This window comes from Macaca fascicularis, chromosome 12 (assembly GCF_037993035.2).
Source record: "Macaca fascicularis isolate 582-1 chromosome 12, T2T-MFA8v1.1".
NCBI classification, from domain to species: Eukaryota; Metazoa; Chordata; class Mammalia; order Primates; family Cercopithecidae; genus Macaca; species Macaca fascicularis.
This window is the reverse complement of record NC_088386.1, coordinates 41,361,557-41,379,208: the sequence shown is the minus strand read 5'-3', so window position 1 is coordinate 41,379,208 and position 17,652 is coordinate 41,361,557. Positions and strand designations below refer to the sequence as shown.

The window sequence follows — 17,652 nt, the reverse complement described above, 5'->3', positions numbered from 1 at the left end:
AAAAAGATTTCAACAGCAACTTAGGGATTTAGTTCCGTGAGTCTATTGTTAGAGAAAAATATTAAGTAAACAGAGAGAATTTAACTAAAAGGGGGTTTTAAATTGTTATTCTAGCACCTTGCTTTTCTTTAGCATGAACAACCATAACTTCGAATTCATAGACAGAAGTGTTAAGTTCTGGTTTGTTCATAGAAAGATATACTGTCACTAAAACTTGCATAATAGGCTAACATTGATTTTCAAAGTTAAGTGAAAGGTACTGGAATGTTTCTGATTCAAGCAAGAGGTTCTTCGTACATTGCATCAAATCTTAGAATATAGAGGATACACTTAGAGACAATATTAAATTCAAGTGATTAGAAAACATTTACCCTTAAAATTCAGAGGAACCTTTCAGGCAACATGGCAGGCATGGAGGAGGCAGCAACCTTCGGGAGCCACCTGCCTCCTCTGGGAGTTACCTGAATGGCAACCTGGATCCAGACGACAGGGAGGAGGAAGCTGCCTCTACAGCTGAGGAAGCAGCCAAGAAAAACAGATGGAAGAAAAAGAAGAGTAAAGGGGTTGCGGCAGGGCAGCAGGAAATGGATAAAGTATTAAGAGCCTCAGTGGATGAAGGAACAAGACAATTGGAAAGCATTGGAAGAGAAAGAAAGAGATGATGATGATGAAGATAGAGATGGTAATGGAGATGGAGCAACTAGAAACAAAGAAAGAAACAAAGAAAGAAAGGAAGAAGAAGAAGAAGAAGAAGAAGAAGAAGAAGAAGAAGAAGAAGAAGAAGAAGAAGAAGAAGAAGAAGAAGAAGAGAACAAGAGAGAACCAAAATTCAAACAGACCCTCCCTCAGTTCCAATAAGTGACTGTATCCTAATAGTGTATTTCCTAAAGGACAAGAATGTGAATACACACCCACACAAGATGGATGGAGAATTATGAGTGAAGAAAAGAAAGTGTTATATCAGGCTAGTGAAGATATTTGGAATGACTTTTGAGAAGCTGCAGAAGCACATCAACAAGTCAGAAAATATGTAATGAGCTGGATCAAGCCTGGGATGATAGAAATCTGTGAAAAGTTGGAAAACTGTTCACACAATCTAATAAAAGAGAATGGATTAAATGCAGGCCTGGCATTTCCTGCTGGATGTTCTCTCAATAATTGTGCTGTCCATTATACTCCCATTGCTGGTGACCCAACACTAATACAGTAGGATGACATCTGTAAAATAGATTTTGGAATCACTATAAGTGGTAGGAATATTGACTATTGACTGTGGTCTTACTGTCACTTTTAATCCCAATTATGATACATTATTAAAATCTGTAAAAGATGCTACTAGTACTGGAATGAAGTGTGCTGGAATAGATGTTCATCTGTGTGATGTTGGTGAGGCCATCCAAAAAGTTATGGAGTCCTATGAAGTCGAAATAGATGGGAAGACATAACAAGTGAAACCAATCCATAATCTAAATGGACACTCAATTGGGAAATATAGAATACATTCCAGGAAAACAGCGTCCATTGCGAAAGGAGGAGAGGCAACAAGAATGGAGGAAAGGAAGTGTATGCAATGGAAACCTTTGATAGTACAGGAAAAGATTTCACGATGATATGGGATGTTCACATTACATGAAAAATTTTGATGTTGGACATGTACCAATAAGGTTTCCAAGAACAAAGCAATTGTCAAATGTCATCAATGCAAATTTTGGCACCCTCACCCTCTGCCACAGATGGCTGGATTGCTTGGGAGAAAGGAAATTCTTGATGGCTCTGAAGAATCTGTGACTTGGAAATTGTATCCACCATTGTGTGACACTAAAGGATCATACACAGTGCAATTTGAACATACCATACTGCTGCATCCAACATGTAAAGAAGCTGTCAGCAGAGGAGATGACTATTAAACATATTCCAAAACAACTTTAACACCTTTATTTTCTAAGCTTTTTTGAAATACGTACCAGAATTAATTTGCAACATGTTGTCTATTTTAACAGTGGACTTGTATAATATTTTTATCTGTGTTTTAAAAAGAAGAAATTAGGCCGTGCACAGTGGCTCACACCTGTAATCCTAGCACTTTGGGAGGCCGAGTCAGGTGGATCACCTGAGGTCAGGAGTTTGAGACCAGCCTGGTCAACATGGCGAAACGGCATCTCCACTAAAAATACAAAAATTAGCAGGGCGTCGTGGTACACGCCTGTAGTCCCAGCTACTCGGGAGACTGAGGCACGAATATCTCTTGAACCCAGGAGGCAGAGGTTGAAGAAAGCCAAGATTGCACCACTGAACTACAGCCTGGCTGACAGAGCAAGACTCTGTTTCAAAAAAAAATAAAATAAAATAGTAAAAAAGAAGGAATTTGATCAAAGGTAAACAGTCTAATGTAATGAACCAAATAAAAAACTTTCAGGACTTTCAAATGTTAACTGGCTTTCCCCTTTATATCTGGAAAAAATGCTATAAAGCTCAAATTAGTTAGGAATGACTTACACCTTTTGTTTTGAAAACTAAGAGACGGTTTCCAGATATTTATACTCCCATATTTCTCGAATGCTTTGAATGACTACAATTCTGCATTGATACCCTCTATTGTTACTTTTTAACCTGCCTGGAATCTATTTTCTAAAAAAATAAAGATATTTTCAGATCTGAAAAAAAATCAGAGGAACCATAAACGTCATCAAGTCTAATCATATCCAAATGTGGTCCATCAATCAACCTCGGCAGAAATAATTGGAGAAGATTTAAAAATTCAGAGAATGTTGACCTCCTCTCTAAGATAGGATTCATAAATATTTTATCATTGTCTGGAAAGTAACAGTCCACAGTTTAACCAATATTCTAATTTTGATTCATGATTTTAAATAATTAAACTTTAATAATTGATATGGTTTAGATATTTGTCCCCTCCAAATCTCATGTTGAAATGTGATTGTCAATGTTGGAGGTGGGGCCTGGTGGGACGTGTTTGCTCATGATGGTGGATCCCTCATGAATAATTTGCTGCTGTCCTCATGGTAATGAGTGTGTTCTCACTCTGTGAGTTCACACGAGATCTGGTTATTTATAAGAGCCTGGAACTTCCTCTTCTCTCCCTTGCTCCTACTCTTACCATGTGACATAACTGTACCCCCTTCACCTTCTGCCATAATTAGAAGCTTCCTGAGGCCCTCACCAGATGCAGATGCAGGTCCTATGCTTCCTGTATAGCCAGCAGGACTGTGAGCCAAATAAATTTCTTTTCTTTATAAATTACCCAGTCTCAGTTATTTCTTTATAGCAATACAATAATTGACTAATAGGATAATATAAATTACTTATATTTTAGTAGAAACATATGGTTATAATTTTAGAAAAAAATAACTTTATTTTTGTCTTCCGACTACAGAATTCACTGGGAAGAGAAGTGGGCTTCTGTTCTGCTGCTAATTTGCAAGATTACACTCTAGTGGCAAATTCTTCCTATTGCAAGCATGTAGTCCCTACAGCCCAACGATTTCTAAAGGTACATGGTCAGTTGAACCCATGTCAGATGCAAGACATAGCAGTGTCATTTTTGCACAAGTGGAAATATTTCTCCTAGATTTCCAAGTCATGAATGAATAACTAGGAAAGAAATAGAGGACACAGGCTATATGATGATTAAATCAAGTAGTTTAATGACAAAAAACTGAACAGATTGTGCATGTTATCTTATCCCATTTACATTGACAAAGTGTCACACTTCTGCTTTATGAAGAGAAACTTCATGCAATAGTCATAAGGAAGAAAGAATTAATGCTAGGAATAAGTGTAAAAGCTCTGTATAGCTTTTCATTTAAAAGATTTTACAAATCCTGCTGACCTGTTGCTAAACTAAGCAAAGCGAGTCCCCCTGGAACACACTCTATACTCATTCTTCCTCTTCATTTACATTCCTTTAAACTATTTTAGCATATTCCTAAATAGCAGAAACTTTTCCTATGGAAATAATGTCAGCCTTTCCATCCCTGCAATGCAAGCTGCTTGCATCAGTTAAATTCTGAGTTGCTTCTTTTGGAGTTAGGGCCAGCTGGTTTATAGCTGGAGTCAGCCGTCACCTGCAGAATAGAGTCTGGAGAAAGTAAGGTTGTTACTCCCTGGCCAAAATTAAGACTCCCATTACGATTCAATTGTGCCTGAAATTCCACTGTTAGGGATTGACTCCCACCAATCAATGTCTTGTGCTTTCTAGGACTTACTTATTTCTGACTTCACTGAATCTAAGAGATGTCATCAACTATAAAACCTGTCACTATTATATGTACAGTTAAAGAAAAAATATATTGCCAATTTAACTGTGGCATTTCATCAACTCTAAGATTTATCTCAATTTCAAGGATATATTTTTAAAAATATTTTTCAATTCTTAAAATAAAGTAAGTGAAAATGCTAGTAATGAGAGAGAGAGAGAGTGGGGAATGAAGACTATGAAGACCCGTATTAACTCAACTTTTAAGCATTGATGTCAACCAGCTAAAGCCAAGCCCTAAGACAATGAACTATAGGATAGTCATATTCTTATAGAAGAGAAGGAAGAGAAAGATAAACTGCAACTGCTTCACAAGGTTGACTAAGCCCAGCTTAACAACTCCTTTTAGCAATGTTTATTTAAAGAGGTCACTATTTGAAGTTAGCATAGGGAATTCCATAGCTGTTGACCCTTTGGAAAAACAACTGACTCTGAGAAAGGTTAGGAAAGGTGGGAAAAGTCTGTGAATAAAACCTTTTCAAGCTAGAAATAGGTCAGAGTACAGCCTGATCAAAGACACCGATGAAATGCAGAAGAATGTAGATAAAGGTAAAATAATGAGCAAGTGATAAACCAATAAAAAGAGAAGTGGTGCTTGTTTAAGTGGCTAGGTATGGCAGGAAAGAACTTTCAGATGCAGTGTGGGAAGAGCTTTACTCACTCTGCCTGTATACAGCAGCAGCAAAGAAAACAAATAGAAAAAAAAAAAAGCAAAAAAAAAAACCATGGTGAATTTCAGTGCTAAAAAAGGCAGACTTACACTGATTGTAAGAGCTCAGAGTAGAGTTATGGGAACAGACACCTTTTTCTTCTTGAGCTGCATGTCAGATTTTTACAGTAACACAACTACTTTTCCAGTTCAGAGAATAAAACAAAAGAAACCTAGACATTTTTTCTCCCCTCCCCTCCAAAAAATCTATAGACTGAATTGATACTAGGGGCAAGACAGGATGTTAGTACAGCTATATTTAAAGGGGACAACTATGTCAAAACTAGGATAATTACATAGTATCTACATGGCATCATTTGAAAGATTAAAAAAAGATTTTCTGCCCTTGTTTGTTTTTGTTGTTTTTTTGGGGGGGAAAGGGGGTCTTGAGCTTATTACCAAAGACAAATTTCTTTAAGTTTTCATGTGTGTGTGTGTGTGTGTGAGTGTGTGTGTGTGTGTAGGAGGAGGAAGGTGATTTCAAAACTCCAACAAAATGTAAATGTCCTGGACATAGAGTATTACAAATTCTGCAATATTCTTTAGTAGATTTTTTTGATAAATTTTCGAGGAAACCTGAAAATTATGCAGCATAACCACACCCTACATGATTGACTGACCATAGGAAGCAAAGCTTAAAAGGAGAGACAGAGGAGAACCTTGATGAATTGGAATTTAAGAACTTAAAATATGCTAGATGCCCTGCTAAGTACTTTACATACGTAATCCCTTAATCCTCATAAGAGCACTGTTAGGTATGTATTATTATCATCCTCATTTTAGGTAAGGAGGATGAGGATAAATTGAATCTCAAAGATATTAAATAGCTCGCTTAAGGCTACACAGCTAGTCAGTGGAAAATATGAGCCAATTTAAGTCAGCTCACCTCAAATTTCTATGAAACCAGGTTGAGAAATATGCAGGAAAAAACAAACACTGAACCAATGGTGAGAAAGGCACAAAGTCAATTTTATACACGTCAGGTATTTTTTCCTGGGATAGTGGTAGCCCATAAAGTTATAACATTTGTTGTTTTTTTAATAAACTTAGCTCAGAGTTTCCAGATGAAGAAGCTTACATTTACTGAATATCTATTGTACAATAGGTTAAATTATATTAATCTCATTTAATGCTCAAAATAACCCTGTAAGATGGATATTTTCAGAATCTCCACCTCAGGTTTGTATAGCTGGTACATGATACAGCTAGTGCTCTAACCCTACTTCTGATTTTACATTCTGAACTCCTCTGAATAAACCATAACACTTCAGGTGCATGTTTCAACTAGGAATTTTTAAAGACCTCACGAGCTCTTTCAAAATATTTTTTCAATAATGAATACAGCAAGAACATATCCCATACCTTCTATCCTCACTCTTGTACAGTGTTACACACAGCACATTTTCTCATCAAATGTGTTCATGAGTATAATTTTTAAAACCCAAATTCCTGTGGAGTAAAGTTATCTTTATGAACTAAACTAAATCCAAAGCTGATAGCCGACAATCACTGCATCACCATAAATATTATTCTCATTAGCAAGATGAAATTTTCTTTTTTAGATTAAGGTATCTCAGAGAGTTGCAATAGAGAACATTGACATCTTTAAGAGACATGAGATGAGTGTATAGGTCAAAATATGTCAGTCAGCAAGTCTTCCTGCATTCACAAATATTTATTGAACACCCTATATGCTCTCCGTACATTGTTCTAGGTGCTGGGAGTACCACAATAAACAATGTTGAAAACTCCTGTACTGGAGGAGTTTACATTCAAGTAAAAAGAGACACAATAATGAAATAAACAAATAAAATGCATCGTATGCTACATAGCGATAAAAAATGCAGACGTTGGCAAAATTTTCAATAGCAATAGCTAGTAAATATTTTAGGCTTTGGGGGCTACACGGTCCATGTCACAACTACTCACCTCTGTCTTTGTAGCACAGAAGCAAGCATAGACTAAATGTAAATAAATGAGAGTGGCTGTGTTCCAACAAAACTTTATTTATAAAAATAGGCAGCAGTCAAGATTTGGCCTGCTAGTCAAAGTTCGCCAACTCCTGAAATAAATCAAAGAAAGAGGATAGAGAGAGTCAGGGATGAGGGTAAAGAAGGACTCGTTGAAATGGCAACATTTACCTAACGCAACAGAGAAAATAACAGAGCCAGTCATATGGGTCCCAGAGGAAGAGCTTTCCAGACAAGGGAAGCAGAAAGTGCAAAGGCCCTGAGGCAGGAGCTTGTCTTGTGTCATCAAAGACCAAGCAATAGGCCAGAGTGTTGGTAGAGTGGATTGAGTAGAAGTGAGCAGGCATCTGTGATGTGGAGACTCGAGAACAGAGTAAGGATATGAGAGTTTTTCCTGTGTGATACAGAAAGCAAGGGAAGATGTTGAAAAGAGGAGTGCATGGTGTGTCAAGTTTCAAAACAATCTTTCTGGCTGCTGTATGAATAGATTGAAGGGGACAAGGAGCAACAAGAATGATTTAGGCAGTGATTGTAGTCATTTGAGTCAGAGAAGATGGTGTGTTAGATCTCAGGCTGTGGTCTAGTTGATGAAAAGTAGCTGGGTTATGCATGGGTTTCAAAGGTACTGTTAACAGTATTTCTTGATGGATTGGATACATAGTGTAAAAGAGAAGGAAGAGCCAAGCGTAAGAGTTTCTGCATAGCAACTGGAATGGGAAAGGCAATGAGAAGTAAATGATTTTTTTTTTTTTGAAACCACACACATATCAATAGCTTAGCGTTTAATCCATAAAATGTTGGAAATGTTGTTTTTGAGATATCTACTAAGAAATAAGAAATACATCAATTGATGCCTGGTTTCTCCTGAGTAACTAACAGATATCAAGAGGCAGGTATGGTAATGGTGAGAGTAGAGCCCAGAACTTCCTTTTACTTAGGAAAATTTGTATGGAGTCATGACTATACACGAGTTTGGACTATTGAAATAAGACATAGAAACATGAGATATAGTCTTGGCTTTGCAATTTAATGGGAACACAGGTAATTATTGTAATTTAATTTCTCTATATCTTAATAATAGGCATCTACATTAAGCATGATGTAGAAATAATATTGTCAATCATGACAGTTGCAAGGCATCAATGAGACAATTTTAAAAAAGCATTTAGCACAATGCTTGGCAAATAGTATACGCTCAGTAAATATTTGATATTCTTCTTACTATACACTTTGTGGAAAATAAGTACACATCAAACCTTTTGCCTTTAATTTACGAAAAAGGAACACTTATTTTTAAAGGTATCTAGGAATATGCTGAGTCTTCAATATATTAACCAAGCCTTTTGACTCTACAAAATTATGATCTAAGATTTTATTCAGACTCTAAGAAGAAAAGGACTCTTGAATCTTTAAAAAATATTTGCTTGTATTTTTACTCATTAAAAATATAAGCCTTTCAAAGAGTCTTGGCACCACCCTTTCTTGTTTGTTTGTTTTTCTAACATTAGAGGTAGTTAGATTAAATCCTAACTGCTAGCACAAGGAAGAAAGGGAGGAAGGGAGAAAGAAAGGAAGGGAGGAGGGAAGGGAGGGAGGGAGGACGGAATGATGAAAGGAAGGAAGGCAGGAAGGCAGGAAAGCAGGAAGGAAGGGGATGGAGGGAGGCAGAAAGGAAGGAGGGGGGAAGGAAGAAAGAAGGAAAGAGAGGGAGAAAGGAAGGAAGGAAGGAAGGAAGGAAGGAAGGAAGGAAGGAAGGAAGGAAGGAAGGAAGGAAGGGATGAAAGAAGAAAGGGAAGGAGGGGATGGAGGAAGGAAGGAAGGAATGAAGAAGGGAAGGGAGGGAAGGAGAAAGGAAGGAAGGAAGATAGGAGGGAGGGAGAAAGTGGAGGGAGGCAGGAAATAAGGAAGGAAGGAAGGAAAGAAGGAAAGGAGGAAAAAAGGAAGGGAAGAAAGAAGGAAGAAAGGGAGGAAGAAAGGGAGGAAAGAAGGAAGGAAGGGAGGGAAGGAAGGAGGGAAGGGAGGGAAGAAAGAAGGAAGGAAGGAAGGAAGGAAGGGAGGAAGGTAAGAAGGAAAAAAGAAAGGAAGTAAAGGAAGGGATGAGGGAGGAAGGGAGGGAGAGAGAGGGAGGTAGGAAGGGATGGAGGAAAGGAAATGAGGGAGAGGAAGAAGGAAAGAAAAGCAAGAAGGTAACAGTGAATAGGAAATAGGTTTTTGAGTATCAGTATTCCCAAATCTAAAAAATAACTTATGGATATGTTTATTTTTATAGAACTTTCTTTATCTCCTCATAAATTTACCATGTATAGCTTGTAATTGACATCCTGGATGACCATGACAAATTGACTTATTTCTCAATGCACGCAAAATCTCTTGAGTGCTTTACTTACTTGATAAAACAGTAAAATACTTAAGATTCTTCTCATAATGTCGAAACATTTGTGTCACCGTATATTAGAAGACAATAGTGATGCCATTTTCTTTTATAAAAGCCCACTTTGGTATAAAATATGATTTAGACTAACAATTTGCATTTTTTTTGTTGAGTTTCATTCATGCAAATGATTTTTAAGGATGAAAATATTCAAATCTGGAAACAAATTACATAGGCAATAGCTAAAATGTTAACTCTTGTTTCTCAACTTCATCTGGTATAGGTTTCCTCTGAAAGATACAGTGCCTTTGAAAAAAAGATTACTAGGGATATGTTAGAATGTCAACTTGCACACTTGGTCTTGGCTTAGTTCTATTAAGATACTAGCTTATCTTAAATATTTTTTAAAAAACTAAAACAAAAAATATACTTAGCAGACAGTGCAGAGGCAGTATATAAGACTAAATTTAAAATGTTAGAATTCTGATTTATATGGATTTCAAATCCAGCTTCATATCTTACTATGTGATATTTAAAATTTATGTAATCTTCCTTCACCTTAGTTTTTATATTTGTCAAATAATTATGACATTTTAAAATTGGATGAAATGATTAAATCAAAGAAGAAAGTGAAACCCTTTGTACAAAACATTATTCTGTTGTTTTAAATGGTGAACTACCATTCATCTTATTTAAGAAAATAACTGCCATGATTTTATCTAAGGAATATTGTAAACCATAGATGGAAAACAAAATCTAACAATTAAAACCCTTTCCCCATTTGCACCAAGAATACTCGCCACTCACTGGCAGTGCTTTTGGCTGCAGCATTTACCCTCAGATAAATTTGCCATGAAATATGTCACTTTTATTATTATTTTTGCATCGCTCTAGTATATCGACTTTGGAAACAAAATACATCATTCTATTTATAGTATTCTGTTTTTAGTGGTAGTATTTCCATTTACAAAATATACTAATTCTTAATCATTGAAAATGTCAAAGCCTAGAAACTTTGACATTCCTATGCATGATGTTAACATCATTCTCGAACAGTTGTTAGGCAAGGATTTATTTGACAAATCCGAATTTTGCGAAATAGAGAATTGTGATGATTCATATAATTCCGATGTTCTGTTTAGAAACAACTCCAAAACAGTTTTTATATTTTATTTTCACATTGAAAATCAGTCAGATTTACGTCAGCCTCAAAGAATGTGTTTATGTAAAATTAAATAATCACTGGCAGCGAGCTGCACTTTTATTTTTCTAAACGAGAAAAGGGTTATTAAACTCATAACCAAAAAATAATGTACTTATTACAGCATTTTAAATGGTCAGGGTTTTATTTCCATATTGAGAAAATATTTCAATATTGTTGTTTTTCAAATTAAACATTTGTCTGTTGTCCCCATCCCCAAATAAAACTATACAATTATCATTAACTTATGCAGAGCAAAATTCTAATACAATATTTATGATGTCATATGCATAGAAATTAGTTTCTATGAATATAGAGGGCATCTGTAAATAACACTCAGGATAGCATGTGGACTAGAGCAGAGAGTCAGAATCGTGATCGGAGAAAACTATGCATATCATCCTTAGAGATTTTTGAAAAAAATGTCTTTCATACCAAACTGGAAATCAACTAAAAAATCAGTGGCAATTTACCTGCTCCCAAATGCTGTGGAGCTTGGGAGGGAGGGGCGTGGATACTGTGCTACTTGTAAAAATACTAGCACTGAAGTAAAAATGGGACAATAAAATCACAAAATTTATCATGAGCCACGATTTGCACGAATTCTACTACACTCACTTCCATGTATTTTTGTGCTGGCCCATTAGTTACCTGGATAGTTTATTAACTGGGGTCTCACTTTATTTTTTCCTTTCAAGTAGAAAAGAAAATGCTAGTGGAAATTTCATTTGTAACCTAACTTAATTCTGAATTTTACTTTTGATTATAGCCATGATTTACTTTAATGTTTTCAAAATGAATTTCAAAGACTATTTATTCAGTTAATTTTGAAAGCAGAAACATACTGAAACTTTTATCCCACTTGGTAAGCAGCCATCCCTTAGTTTTATCCAAGTTTTCCCATGAAAATGCCAATCGGGAATAAAACTGACAAATATATTCAATCAAAGATGGAATTTTTTTTTTGCTCTTAAGTTGCAAATGGCCTCATTAAAATAAAAGCACTACCTTAGAGATTCCCTAAAGCAGAGTATTGGTACCTAAATGGTATTTATGACCAGGCTAAATGTAAAGTGAATTAAAATTTAAAGGATTATAGTCAGGTAGGCCACAGACATCTGTGGAGAAATGTCCATTAAGAAGATGAAAGAACCAGCAGTCCCTGGTGACAGGCACATGTCAGGTTAGCGGTCAGCCATACCTATACACTTAGTGTCACAGCAAATGAGAAACACATTGCCTAAGGAAGAAAGTACTTAAGATATATTTATTTTAGGCTAAGAAAAAAAATTAGGAAACTAACACTTTGGAATTCATATCCATCATTGTCATCAAGCTAAAGTCTAAAGAAAGGGGAAAATAAGATGTGGATTGATAATAAAGATGATCACATATGTGTTTATAAAAGCTACATATACTCCAACCCATGGCTGTATTTATAGAACTGATTGAAAGTAGAATTCTGTAAGCATGCCATTAAGTCCATGGTGCTGTCACCACAAAGAGGTGCTGCTGCCCAGCTACAAATAAAGGTCTTGTTTCATAATAATAAGAAAAAGTGAAATGGCCTCTAGGGTGCTAATACACCAAGGGTTTTATTCCTTTTATAATGTGAATGAGTCACAACACCAGCCACCATTTTTGTCATTTTCGTGACACCATGCTGTCTTGTGCATGCCACATATCCCTGTTGCATCTGTCTCATCACAATTGAGTACTCTTTTAAATGGTCATCGTATGCTCTTAAGTGGTGACACATGGACACAGAAAATCTGATCTCTTAATTAAAAGGTACTAACTGCCTCTATTTTATTTCCTCTTTTCTCCTTATTTTGCTCTTTCTCTTTCTCCTTCTCTTCCTCCTCCTTCTTCTCTCTCTCTCTCTCTCTCTCTCTCTCTCTCTCTCTCATACTGGGTCAGGAACCCACACCACTAGTGTTCAGATAGAATTCATTTAGCATACTGTCTTGGGACATTAACTTTGGCATTTGATATAGCAAAATATGGTTGAGGGTGTTTGTGGTAGGATTTCTCTCTGACATTTATTCATAATCCAGGCATTACAGTCTTCCACTGTGTGGTTTTAAACATAGCTTAGAGAGAACATCTTTTCTACTAAGTTTGCACCTCATATTCCCTAGGATTCACGGCTTCTGACCCTACTTTTAAACTAACTGGTCCTTAATCACTGATGAACCCAGATGAAACTGTTCCCAAGATGAAGTCACTCTCAAATCTGGACTTGAGCTTCCACAAATATTGAAAAAAAAAATTAAAAGAGATGCTTTATAATCATATTTTGCCTGGAAACAGAAAGTCTTTCATCACAAATGCTGTATCAGTACTTCACTGGACACCATAGACATTATTTTGGTGAGCTTCCTTGTCTTTACAATTAAATTGTTTCAAAGGTACTAGTTTTCTAGTTGTATCTCTGCTCTCATTCCACAGTTCTTTACATTAATATACTTATTTGGTAGACAAAATCTGTGAAAGTAGAAATAAATGTGGGGGGATGTCTCTAAAATCACCATTTTCCAGCTCCCAAATCTTCTAGCTTGTCCTACAATTGCACAACCTTCTCAGCCTTATCTATTAATTTTTTATAAAAATGTCACCCAACCACCTCCTACACTGTGAATCTTAGAGGCAACCCGTGGAACAGGAGAATATCACTGAACGACGTATGGTAAATATCATCTTTAGGATAGGATTTAGGACAGAAATATGGTGGACTCATTGAGCGGAAGTGTGATAGGTAAACAGATCGTTCCTGCATCTGTAGTCTCAGCATGCAATTGGGGGTTTAATGAGAAACAAAATAGGGGTAATTGGGACAGGTGATAATCACAGAAACAAAATGAGAATAACTAGATCCTAGCCAAAAAAAAAAAAAAAAAAAAAAAAAAAAAAAATTGGTCTAAGTTTCATATCTAACGTGTAAATTTTTAAAATATGGTATTTTATGGTTCTAGAAAAAGTTGTTCTGCCTATTGCTTTCATTTACATTTCAATACCTTTCTTCTGGGTATGATGACTGCTGTGTTTTCTGACAGAAGCACATGCCGTGAAACTTCCTTACCCTTCCACCAACAACGTGCACTTGACTTCTGAGTCTTCACTGTGGTACCCCGCTCTCAGGTCTCTTGGCTAGTTAGTATGAATTCAAATTATCAAGGTGAATGGAAGAACAGAGTGAGTATGTTGTCTCCCTTCAGAGCTCTGTATTGTAATATATATAAAGAAACTTTTAATTAAACAAATGGCAAGCATTTCAGGTGGAAAAGCCAGACAGAGGTGCAAGTGATTTGATGCTCAGGGAACCTTAAATCACGCCCCATGCAGCTGCCAACTCCTGGAATACAGGGCTTTCTTTTCTTTCCAACTAAATCAGACCTGAAGACATGCTCAGGCACTCCGTACGCACATTATTTCTCCTAAGCGAGCTTCCTGTCACATCAATGTATGCTTAGTAATTTGGTCTCCAAACTTATTTTTATTAAATACACTGTCCTCATGAAGCACCAAAATGAATGCTGAATATACTTAGAAGTAAGGGAGGCTGGGCGCGGTAGCTCATGCCTGCAATCCCAGCACTTTGGGAGACCGAGGCGGGCGGATCACGAGGTCAGGAAATCGAGACCATCCTGGCAACATGGTGAAACCCCGTCTCTACTAAAAATACAAATAATAATAATAATAATAATTAGTCTGGCGTGGTGGCGGGCGCCTGTAGTCCCAGCTACTCGGGAGGCTGAGGCAGAAGAATGGCATGAACCCGGGAGGCGGAGCTTGCAGTGAGCCGAGATCGCGCCACTGTACTCCAACCCGGGTGACAGAGCGAGACTCCGTCTCAAAAATAATAATAATAATAATAATAATAATAATAATAATAGTAATAATAATAATAAGGGAGACTTATTATTGTGTTTTGGCTGTGTCAAAGCCTGTCTGCTTGATAGGGAAACATTTCATACTTCTTCCGTCCCAGATTTGACTCCTCAAGGAGCAACCTGGGACAACCTAGTTAGAGGCATGGCAAATTTGGGCTAGCCCTAAGTGCTGTAGAGTTTGGACTGGGCTTGCTGTCTGTGCAGACTGTAATCTGAATCAGATAAATTGCTTGACATCTATTACTTTATTATTTCTCTGTTTAAAGTGTGTGCTAAAATGGATGTAATGTTATACCTAAATAGAATGAATACCAAAGGAGGGACCTCCACTGCTAATAAAAAGAGTACAACCCGCAAGCAACTAAGATTCTGCTCTCAAACATTTCCCTACGATTTCCTCAGAGGCTTAAACTGAGATTCTGTTAGACTTGGAGAAAGGAGGAATTCCAAGAATGAGGGGGCTCTCCACTAAAAATAAATGTTCTTACCAGGTCTTGAGAGAGTTCAGATTCAAGCTCAAGCTGGTCTGTAAACCTCAAGGGTCAGAGGTTCAAGAGGAGAGGAGTGATTGTCATGCTTAGGCCATATATAGCTTGTGACCATTGTCCTGTTTAAGAAATGTCAAGCATTTCCTCTTCCTAACGGAGAGAGCAAGTCTGAAAAACCAAACTTGTGTCTAAACTATTTACTATTTCAGCAAAAATAAATGTGCTTCAGAGTTAAAAATAATAATAAAGAGAGGTGGAAATCATCTAGGAGGGGAAAAGGAGTCTGTTGAAATGTCTATTATCTTGTGGTATATCAGCACATTAAAGGTACTCCTATGCATTATAAGATAATTAAAATCAAGAAAGGATCTAGTTTCATTTTTAAATACAGATGGTGATTGCTCACAGCAGAGCAGGCCTGAATAGTTTTTAAGCAACATATCAGAAATAACAATATTCTTGTTTATACCAACTGTATGGTATAATATTATTATCCTGGGATTGTTCATTCTTTTAGGTCGTGTGTGTGTGTGTGGTTGCGTGACTTACATACATAAATAATGTTTGATACTCAATATTCTGTTGGCTATTATATAATGTTATATGAAAATGAGATATGAGTTTCCGTTTCCTACTACTTAAAGGAATACACCCATCTATTTTATTTTATTGATTCTTGTCAATGCAATGTTAATGTTCTCAAGGTGAGAAATAATGTTTTCATTATTTGTGAATAGGTAAGAAAATTTATGTCTGGCAATGAGCAAGAAGTCCTCAGCATGTTTGAATTAGGATTGACTGCATAAACATCTAGCAAAGTGCTGAACACTTCATCACAGCTCAATGTGTATTTGTTGAAAAGTGTATTTTTTTATATCATATTTCTGTGAATAGAACTATTTTCTAAAAATAGACACTTAAAATAGAGACTAATTATTATTAAGATTGGGGTAGAGAAGTACATACATTCTTAATGAAAATATTAATAGAATATGCTCCAGAAATAACAAGAAAAGGCCATATTATTTATATCATATTTTTCAGAAAGAAAATCTTAAAAGTGTTCAAAATAAAATAAAACAGACAATATGTGAAACGGTATCCAAATGCTTTCCTACCAAAGTTGTGGATTTGGATTGACTAGGGCACACCTGGACTTAGCCCCAAGGTTTAGGGTCTGTTTCCAGGCCAAAACCCAAGTTTCCAGTTCAGGGCTCCCAGATTCCATTAAGATTTCCTGTGAATCAGGCAGGGTTAATTCAGCCTTGAACAATCAATCACTCACACTTCATTTTCTGAGTGGGAGTGATTGATGGTTCACCGCTGGTCATGGCTGACCTAGAAGTAGAAAGCAAACCTGGACACGATGTTTCATGTGTGAGTGGCTTATTTGGAATCAGTCAGCTGCAAGGAACTCTCCTGTGTCTTCCCTAGCTCCTTCCTGGATAGACATACCTTTCATAACCTTCCTATATGTTCTCTTGTTTTCTTCAAACTATTGTAGGTCTTTCCTTCCCCTCACTCACGGAAAACATCTGGATGTCTGCACCCCTGTACTTGTGTTTATGGCTTCTGGATTAGCTAGATCTCAATTATTCCTCTTGATTTTCGCTTTTTAGAATCTTATCTGCTAATTCATCAACTTCTCCTCTCTTACAAAACCAGGGCTTGTGCAATAGAAGTTGCCTTTCCTCTTGTAGCTCTCTCACAGAATTGTTAAGGAAGAGAAAGAAAAGAAACATCATTTAAACTGCCTGTTTCTTCTTTCTGACACTGTTCTTTCAAGCATTGGAGAAAAAAAAAAAGACAAGTAAAAAAAAACTCCATGGTTTTGTGAATTCGTATGTTTTGTTTGTGGTGTTTGCAGCTGGTTGTCTTTTCATTTTTGGGAATGTTCATTTTGCATTTCAGAGAACAGTGTGCCATTTTGTGGATGTTATCATTATGGCCTTTTCGCCCAGAATTACCACTGCTGTCACAGCCACTAGAAGGAAATGCTCTCCCACTCATTTCTCTGATAAGCTGCCTCATATCCTCATACTTCCTGGGGTTCACTAGCTGGACAGAGACATTTGCAGTTAGGAATTTCAAAGGGAGGCCGATACTGTGCACAGCTTTCAGGATTGTTATTTTGCCCCAAAACTCACTGAAGTCGTGAAAATCCTTATAAGAAATGATTAGAGAAGTTGCAAAAATTCAAGGACCCAAGGCAAAACTGAAAGCGGTTCTTTTCATCATTTTGGCGAAGACTAATAGGGATGGGCTGCAGTTCTTCTTTCCTGTCTCACAGCAAATCATATCATACGGAAACACAACTACCACATCCATTTAGGAAATTATTGACAGGTTCTCTGAAAGGAGAAAGTGCAATTTCACTGATAATTTAGAGAAAAAATAGCCAGCGATTATCCCATAGTGTGACCATTGAAAGGAGAATCATTAGTATGGAACATGTATGCATGTATTTATTCAAAGTGAAAGATACGAAAGGATGCAGGTTTCTAAACTTTGATAAGTTGAGGAGAAATATAAAAATATATAGTAGATATATGTATGTATACTTTTTATATATTATATATACCCATCCATATTTATATATATACACAGATAGAGATATACATCCATATTTATGTATATATATACACAGATAGAGTTGATAGAACACAAAGGAGATGAATATTTTCTTCAGAAAAAATCATGAGACCATGTTCTTTTCTAAACTTAGTTGAACCCCTTAAAGGGGT

The 17,652-nt window shown here is 36.5% G+C and overlaps 1 pseudogene; it reads left to right on the top strand.

Moving 5' to 3' along the window:
* The first annotated feature begins 402 nt into the window (after nt 1-402).
* LOC102117479 (methionine aminopeptidase 2-like) lies at nt 403-1,907 on the top strand (annotated as a pseudogene).
* Nucleotides 1,908-17,652: the final 15,745 nt, after the last annotated feature.